Source organism: Rattus norvegicus, chromosome 14, assembly GCF_036323735.1.
Source record: "Rattus norvegicus strain BN/NHsdMcwi chromosome 14, GRCr8, whole genome shotgun sequence".
Taxonomy (NCBI): Eukaryota; Metazoa; Chordata; class Mammalia; order Rodentia; family Muridae; genus Rattus; species Rattus norvegicus.
Window position 1 is genome coordinate 10117375 of NC_086032.1, and position 8299 is coordinate 10125673.

The 8299-nt window shown below is 46.2% G+C and overlaps 1 long non-coding RNA gene across 3 annotated transcripts; it reads right to left on the minus strand.

Annotated features, from left to right (window-relative positions):
- Positions 1-782: 782 nt before the first annotated feature.
- Positions 783-2330, minus strand: LOC120096568 (uncharacterized). 3 transcript variants are annotated; one of them, XR_005493151.2, is made up of 3 exons: positions 2146-2330; positions 1389-1611; positions 783-1241 (listed from the first exon to the last, which is right to left on the minus strand). It is a non-coding gene; the product is annotated as an uncharacterized LOC120096568 (long non-coding RNA). The 3 variants fall into 3 exon arrangements; XR_005493149.2 differs by having other exon boundaries at positions 1389-1714; XR_010057454.1 differs by having other exon boundaries at positions 1389-2330.
- Between the last annotated feature and the right edge of the window lie 5969 nt (positions 2331-8299).

Consider the following 8299-nt stretch of genomic DNA (forward strand, 5'->3'; position numbering starts at 1 on the left):
CATGGCCTGGGAGGTCCCCGGAACAGGGCGTCAGTGCCTTTCTCTCTCCTGTAGTCGTCCCATCTCTGAGGAGGCGGAGCCCTGCACACCAGGCATGTTTGAGAGCACTTGCTGAATCCCTGGGAGCTGAGCCTTTAAGGTCTCTCTTATATACACATGGGGCTGATCCCTGGGGCTGGGAGGATTGGGATGGACTTCATGCCACTGTGCAAGTGACAGGGAGAGACGGAACTGTGGCTGGAACGAGATACCGCTGAACAACTCGGGTGTGCACAGGAGTGGTAGGTCGCACATGCCTCTGGGAGGAGACCAGAAGGAACCCAGCGTCCTCTGCCACACACCACATGCCTCCTCGTCTTCTTTTTTCATTCATGTCTTCACCTTCATATCTGTCTGCCTTTTGCCTTTAGATTCTGCAGATGGATTTCATTTCCTGTTCCAAATGACCTTGTACTAGTGGTGGCACAGAGGGGGAGAGTAGAGAACACCGAGGATGTGCAGAACTAAACTTGGGCTCAGAAGAGGAATTGAGGGCATGGGAAGTGGCTCATACATTAAGTTTGCTGTCACCACTTAAAACCAACTGTAAATCAAGCCTCGCATGGTTCAAGGCAAATTTCCTCCTGCATAAATCTAGGACATAAGTGCTGCTCAAATAAAGTGCAAGTTCAAGAGGATGGGGTGTAAACCCACAGGGGGGAAACAGTCAGGGTTAGCCATGGCTCAAGGCTAGTCCTTGTCAGTCATGCCGAAGGTTTGGAGTTTATTCTGTCACTTGTGAATCTTTTTAGAAAAGATTTATTTATTTATTTAATGAAAATAAGTAAGCTGTAGCTGTCTTCAGACACACCAGAAGAGGGCATCAGATCCCATTACCAATGGTTGCGAGCCACCCTGTGGTTGCTGGGAATTGAACTCAGGACCTCTGGAAGAGCAGCCAGGGCTCTTAACCGCTGAGCCATCTCTCCAGCCCTGATTTGTGAATCTTAATTTGCATAAAACATTTAGAGCTTCTTGTGACTGATTTGAGAAGTTCACAGTAAACTTACGATATGTAAATATAACATATAAATGAGGGGCACATACAACATAGGCAGTCCAACTGGGGCTAGAACAAGCTCTCATTGGTGTCTCCATGGTTTTCAATCTATACTGATCTTGCATTTTCTGTGCTTGGTAAATGTCAGACACCAGGACGCCATTCCAGAGTATCCACCAATTTTCATGGTCGGGTTTTGGACCTGAGGAGGAATAATCACAGGCGCTCCTTTTATTGCAGATTCCTGCACTCTGCATCCTGCCTCCGAGACAGGAATACCAGAGAGCGGCCCCTGGGCTCTGTGGTCTGTTTGAAAGCCAGCAGCGCACGCTTTCTGAGATACACTCACCTTGATCCTTCTGAGCAGGCGTTATGATAGCACCAGCTCGTATCAGAGTGACGTGGACTGAAGGGACACGCATCCTTCAAACTCTAAACATGACGATAAGTGGAAGGTGTGGTTTGCTATCAGAAGTTGGTATTTTGGTCCCATTCACGTCACAAAGACGGTGAGCGTCAAGGAGGCTGACACTGGGTGGGTAAGGCCTCCTCGGTCTGCGGGAATACGTTACCTGGGACGGAAATGAAGCAGTGGCTGAAGCAGCCGAGGGTCTTGTCACAGGCGATTGTCATCTTGACTCTTATAGGGGAGGGTTTTTAGAGTGCAATATTGACCTTGAACAAAACAAGGGAAAATTGGCTGCTCTGTAGGCTGTGGACTATGTCTGAGTTCCGGCCAGATTCAGCCGCTGTTCTGTAGGGCTCCTGGGCTTTGAAGTAGCCAGTCCTTCTGCCAGTGCGGCAGAGCAGGCCTGCAGTAAAATGGCAGTGCCAAATGCTTACGCAGCTGATCCCTCAACCGTCAGGGCACCAGGAGAACATTTATCCCTGGTCCCCTTTCTCGCCTTTCCACCCACACAGTGCCGTCCTAAGAAGTTTCTACGCACGTTTCTTAGCTCCCATCCATTCTCTCTCTCCGTAAACGGGAGGAGCACTATGTCCGCTGTGCCACCAGCATCCTTAGCAATAACTACTGAGAAACCTAGCGCTGAAAGTGTATCCTCCACTCTGTTTGACGGAGGATTTCCTGTCCGTGATATACTTACTGGACATATGGGAGAGAGACATTGGATTCACCCCAGGAAATCTTCGCGTTGCTCAGACATTGGGGACACGTGAGCACCATTCATTCTAAGAGCTGTTGGTCTCTGTTGCTCGGCCCACCACAGGTTTGTGGCTCATTTGTTCCCAATTCTAGGTTTCCCGGTCTGGCTACACCGCCCAGAGGGCTTTTAGGTTCTGCCACTCTTACCTCACAGAAAGCCCAGCGGCTCTGCGCTGCATCCGGCTGGGACTTCCTGCAGGCCTCAGGCCGGAGGTGCTTTTAGACATCTCTGCAGGCTCTGCCCGGGCTGTTGGGCTGTTCGGCTGTTCGCAGTTAACTGGGTGAAGGATAAAGGCTGGCGCGGAGCAGGGAGCTGCGGATCTCTGATGGTGTATATGCCCACATGGCGGAAATACGGGTGGGAAAGGAGCCGCCATATCAGAAGCGCTAACATCGGCGCACAGCTGTGAGCACCCAAGGGGTTTCTTACCGGAGTCTCAGCCACCTTATGACGCAGTTGTAAGATCGCTGAGCATCTCACGTGGGAGAGATGGTGGCGGAGTGGACAGTGATACCCAGGTCTTTCGATCTCAAACTACGCTTCTTTTCAACAACCCCATCCTGGAACTGTGGCTGCCGCGGTCCTTCCGAGGCTAAGAGCGCGCGTCAACCGATTTTCTTGCTTTGGCTTGCCTGATACTACAGCATTCCTACTTTTCGCACAGTTTTGTCTTGTTTGTTCTTTTGATATCTGTTCAGGATCATTCCACTAGCCTGCCACCCTTTATTTGGCTACCTAGAGATTATTGACAGGAACAATATCTTTAATGTAAACATAACTCAAAGCGACAGTATGGGGAGATCTGAAGCGTGTTCAGGTTTGGTTCGATTCCTCTCCCTTTCCCACTTTGGACACTTTACATCTGAGCAGCTGAGTTTAAATTTTGATATAATTTCCGTAGACGATAAGAAGTAGAGGAATGTCTCATGGATCTGCCGAACACGGTGCTTTCTCTATATTCTGAATTTCGTGTGGTTTCTGCTGGAAGAAGGGACTTGAAGGGGGATGTCCTCAACAGTTAATTCTCGATTTCGCAAAGCCCCGAAAAATCTATTTTTATGTAAATTTCTTTAGTAGAAGCACCAGTCGTAAACCAAGATGAGGTTTCTGGTTTTATCTCGTTTTCATCTGGCTATGTGTTTTGCTGCAGTAGTATTTAATCCAGGCGCCACCCAGATCTCATTTAGACTATTACCTACTGTAATAATAATAATAATAATAAATAATGATAATAATAAATAATAAATAATAAATAATTAATAATAATAATGATAATAATAAATAATAATAAATAATTAATAATAATAATAATAATAATAATAATAATAATAATAATGGACGGCAGAATTCCGAAATGCATCTAGCCCAAGGGATTCGGTCGTGGATTATGGACCAACGCTGAAGAAGCAAAGGGAGAAGCTGTGTGAAGAGCGCAGGGCGCTGGGGGAGCAGAGCGTGGCTGCGTGCCTTTTTTCCCACTCCCACTGGAACATTCCATGCTGCAAGGCCGCACATTACCACTGAGCTCAGGCAAACTCACAAAAGGGATGTGAGCAGAGATGAGGCCCATCCACACGAAACCAGCTAACGCTAACGAAGCTCTCCGCTCTCTTTCTCTCTGCTGTGGGTTCAGCTCCGTTCCAGACGGAGACTGGGACCCTTCCCCCTGGGTCTTCCACGGGTCGGACACAGAGCTGTGCTAATCTGCACCGGAGACGTAACGTGAAGGGGTGAAGAGGAAGGACACCTCCATTGCTCAAGCCTGTGCCGTACAATCTCAGAATCTCACTGACGTACGGGCTCACGCGCCCTTGGGGACAGAATCAGCCACTAATGAATCATCTGTGGTCACTAACACGACTGAAGTTAGCCACACAGTCCGCGTTCTCTAGGAGCTAGCAGTCCCGAGACCGAGCAGGTGGGGAGGAGGCTGCATATCAGGCCTGACCTGGTAACAGCCTTTCTTCCTTCCCAATTCCTGCTACAGTTTCTATCGCCATGTCTAATTCAGCAGCCACAGGTTTAGACCCCACCGCACAGGTTTCTTATTTACCGGACATATCAAATTACTTAAGGAATCCGTGCTGATCACATTGAATCGTTTGACACAGAAACAGAGAGAGAGCATTTTATCTTTTCTCTTTCTCCAACCAAACCCACTCCTAAGAAACTAGTTGTCAAAATTTGCTTACTTATTTTCTTATTCTGGACGTGACTTTGCCAAGGATATGCGTCCAGTTTTTAGAGCTAAGCAGGCATAATTGGATGATTTAATTATTAATAGTGCCCTTTGTTGAATGGTTAGCATGTTTAAATCATCCCCACAAAGCTTTACTTGTATTTAATCCCTTCGCCAACTCCGTGAAGTAATCACGGATATTATGAGCATATTTTGTTTGTTTGTTTGAGAAAATGGAGGCTCAGATAAATTTGGTGATTTATAAGTCTCTCAGCCACGGAAGCAGTAGGATGAGAACCCTGGGCAGGCTGGGTGTTCACATCATTCAACGCACTACAGTAGGAAAAAGAGAAAATTATTCAAGCATTTCCAAACTGAGGTAACTGAAGAGTTTTTCTCCCCAATACTTTTTTTTTTCTGAAACTGCCAGACAGGTTGAAATAACAACACCAATTCCTTTGATTCTTTTGAAAAGAATCTCCCTTGATTTTTTTCACCACGTCTGATTTGGGAGATCCTCAGTGACTTTGAAAATCCTATTTAGGCAAAGGGCCACTGTTATTGTAATCCTTATTCCTAGTAAGAAATCACGGCTTCACCGGAGCCTCTGAAATGCTCAGTCTACTATGTGACAGAGTGGAGAGTCTGGCTTCAGGCAGCCCAGCCCCCGGTTAGAAACAGGAAGAAGTGAACTGTAAGGGATTGCCTTCCCCTAGATGTGTCAGATGCAATCACGCCGCGCCGCTTTATGAAGTGAAGTGAGATATTTGTTTTGATTGCTCACTGATTAAGAATACAGTCTGATGCACAATCTTGACAGACGTCTAGGGCAGCTACCCTACTGTACAAATCTGGGTCAGGGCTGCTTCTCTCTCTCCAGCGCAGCAGTGTCATTTCGTTATGCAAAGCGACCCTCGGTTGGGTCTGTGTGATTGGCTGCTCCGGTCTTCTGCATTTAATACTGCAGGAGCCCCAGCAGTTGTCACTGTTGTTGCCCAGTGAATTGTAATGTCTTTTTCCTCGCTGTTCAGCGTACGGTTTAGAAATGCAATTAGCTGGATCCTCTATGGAAAATGGACATAACCGTCTGAATAGTAAATAGGTTATACTAAAAATAATTCTTGGAGATATTTGAAGTAAAGCATCAGCCAAAACCCCTTCTGTTGCTTAAGATGGCAGTTTTATGAAATGGTTTAAGTGGAAATAATTCTCAATATCCCAGAAGGTATCTTTTGAAAATGAAATATAGAAGCGCTACAGGCTAGGTGTTTATCATCAGATCACTACAAGTGAGCTACCACATGCAAAACTACCACGAAACAGACTTGGTCACTTAAGGTAAATCACCCAGTGCAACATACAAAACAGAGCAGCACACAGAGACACCTTGCGCTGACTGGGAATGGTGATTTTGTGTCAAGTAGGAGTAAGGGGTTGATAATCCTGTGTTCCCCATCACATTGTGCTTCAAGCTTTGTGCTTACCAATGGCCACTTTATGTAATACTTCAAGGTCTGAAGAATTAATAATTACATATGGTAATTTTCTAGATTTTATATATATATACACACATATACATATGAAAATATCATGTTTTACATGACAAATGCATAGTTTTTATTGTCAAATACATACATGAATGAATAAATAAAAAAAATTTCACAGGCATGTGCAGAATTACCCACAGCAAAGGAGTGTGTCCTTTCCATTCTGTAGTGTGATTTTGCCTGACTCCTCTCTGCCCCAGCTTGTTCTGCCTGTGTTTCTGTTAATGGAGGCGAAGGGCATGCTGGCATGAAGCCTCGCTTTTAAAGCAGACAGACTTCTGCAAGTTCTACTGCGTTCACATGACTGGGAGGGTTGTGAGGATCGCTTTGACTGAGGCGTGGTCTCTAGAGCACACTCTTCATCAGCCAGAGCCCACCCATGAGGTGTTGGGTTCTCATTGCAACACGTTTATTTCCTGTGTGCAGAGGCCCTGTGCTGCTGCTTCAGTCTCCGTGAGGTCGTATGACCTCTGTTCATGGTGATTTAGAAGGCTGTGCTCTCCTGGTGCCCACCATCCATCCCCAGGCTCTTACACTCTGTCTTTCTCCTCTTCCATGGGGTTCTCTGAGGGGAGGTATTTGATAGAGACCTCCCATGTAATCTTTGTCTCTGTCTCTCTGTCTCTCTCTGTCTCTCTCTGTCTCTCTCTGTCTCTCTCTGTCTCTCTCTCTGTCTCTCTCTGTGTCTCTCTGTCTCTCTCTCTCTCTCTCTCTCACACACACACACACACACACACAGAGAGAGAGAGAGAGAGAGAGAGAGAGAGAGAGAGAGAGAGAGAGAGAGGCGGTGCACAATGTCTGCTGTGATTCTCTGCATCTGTCCCCATCTGCTGCCTGAGGAAGTCTTTCTGATGGTGATTGAGTAAGGCACTGATCTAGAGTATAGCAGAATGTCACCGGAGGCCGTTTTATTGGTTCTTTGCAAAGACCAGTAGTGTTTGGTTTTATCCTAGGTTTCTGAACTATCTCTTCTGTGGTTCTTGGGTAACCAAGCAGTACTAGGACTGGGTTTCATCTTGTGGAATGGGCCTTGAGTTGGATCAGACATTGGTTGACTACTCCCACACACTCTGCTTCCCTGCCTCAGCTTGCTTCTCAGGCAAGGGGGGTTGTAGGACAATGGTGTTGTGGCTGAGTTGGTATTTATGCTTCTCCTGCGGTGGCCTGCAAAGTACCTTCCTGCACTAGAGACATGAGAACATAAGTCTGTGTAGGCACCGGCTGGCTTTCTCCATGCTCAGTGAGTCACGTGGGTGTTGCCCTCAGCCAGTCCTCTATGTATGTGTTTTAGCATTTAGCTTGGAATTTTCATGGGTCTCCTGACTGTGAGAAGAGTGGACCTGAGTCTTGTGCCTGCTCTTGGGACTCTTTTCCGTCTGTTGGCTCACCACGCCCAACATCCATGTGAGGGCTTTGTTCTGTCTGATTTTTGGTTGCTATTACTAGAAACCACTGCTATTTAAATGGTAGTTTAAAGTAGTGTTGGGTTTTACCCTAATAAACAATGGTTGCTATCGTTAGAAAAGCCTGTTCTTTTCTAAGGAAGGGAGTGGGTCTGCAGGGGAGAGAAGGCGGGTGAGGACTGGGAGGAGTAACGGGAGGGGAAATGATAATCAGGATACATAGTATGAGAAAAGAATCCACTTTCAGTCAAAGAAAACTACTTTTAGTTTACTTCTTCAACCCATGAAGGTTTTCTGAGACTTTCATACACAAGTGCCATATTTTTATCATTCACACTCTTTCTTCTTCTTCCTCCAAGTCCTCCCATGTCTCCCCTATCTCCTTTTCAAATGCGTGACCTCTTCTATAGTTATTGTTACACACACACACACACACACACACACACACACACACACTAATGAGTATAAATAGTGTTCCTTGTATATGTACATATGTTTAGGGTTGACTACTTGGGTATGATGGAATAACCTATAAGGGGCTCATTCTTAGAGAAAACTGATTCCTCTTGTCTTGTCTCTGTAGCTCTTCATTGGCTGTTGTTCTTCATCTAAAGTTAGGGCCTTACCCTATCTGTGATGGCATGCCAACTAGTGTTTTCATTATGCATGTTGGGTTTAGACAACTGTGGTGGTTTGAATGAGGATGGCCCCGTAGACTCATAAATTTTAATGTTTAGTCCCTTGTTGGTAGACCTATTTGAGAAGGATTAGGAGGTGTGGCCTCGTTGGAGGCAATGTGGCACTGGGGGTGGGCTTTGAAGTTTCAAAAGCTCACATGGGGCCTAGTGTCTCTCTCCACCTACAGATCAGGAGGCAAATCTCTCAGCTATTGCTCCAGTGTGTCAGGTCTGTCTGCTCTTTGCCATGATGATCATGGAGTAACCCTGTAGAACTGTCACCAA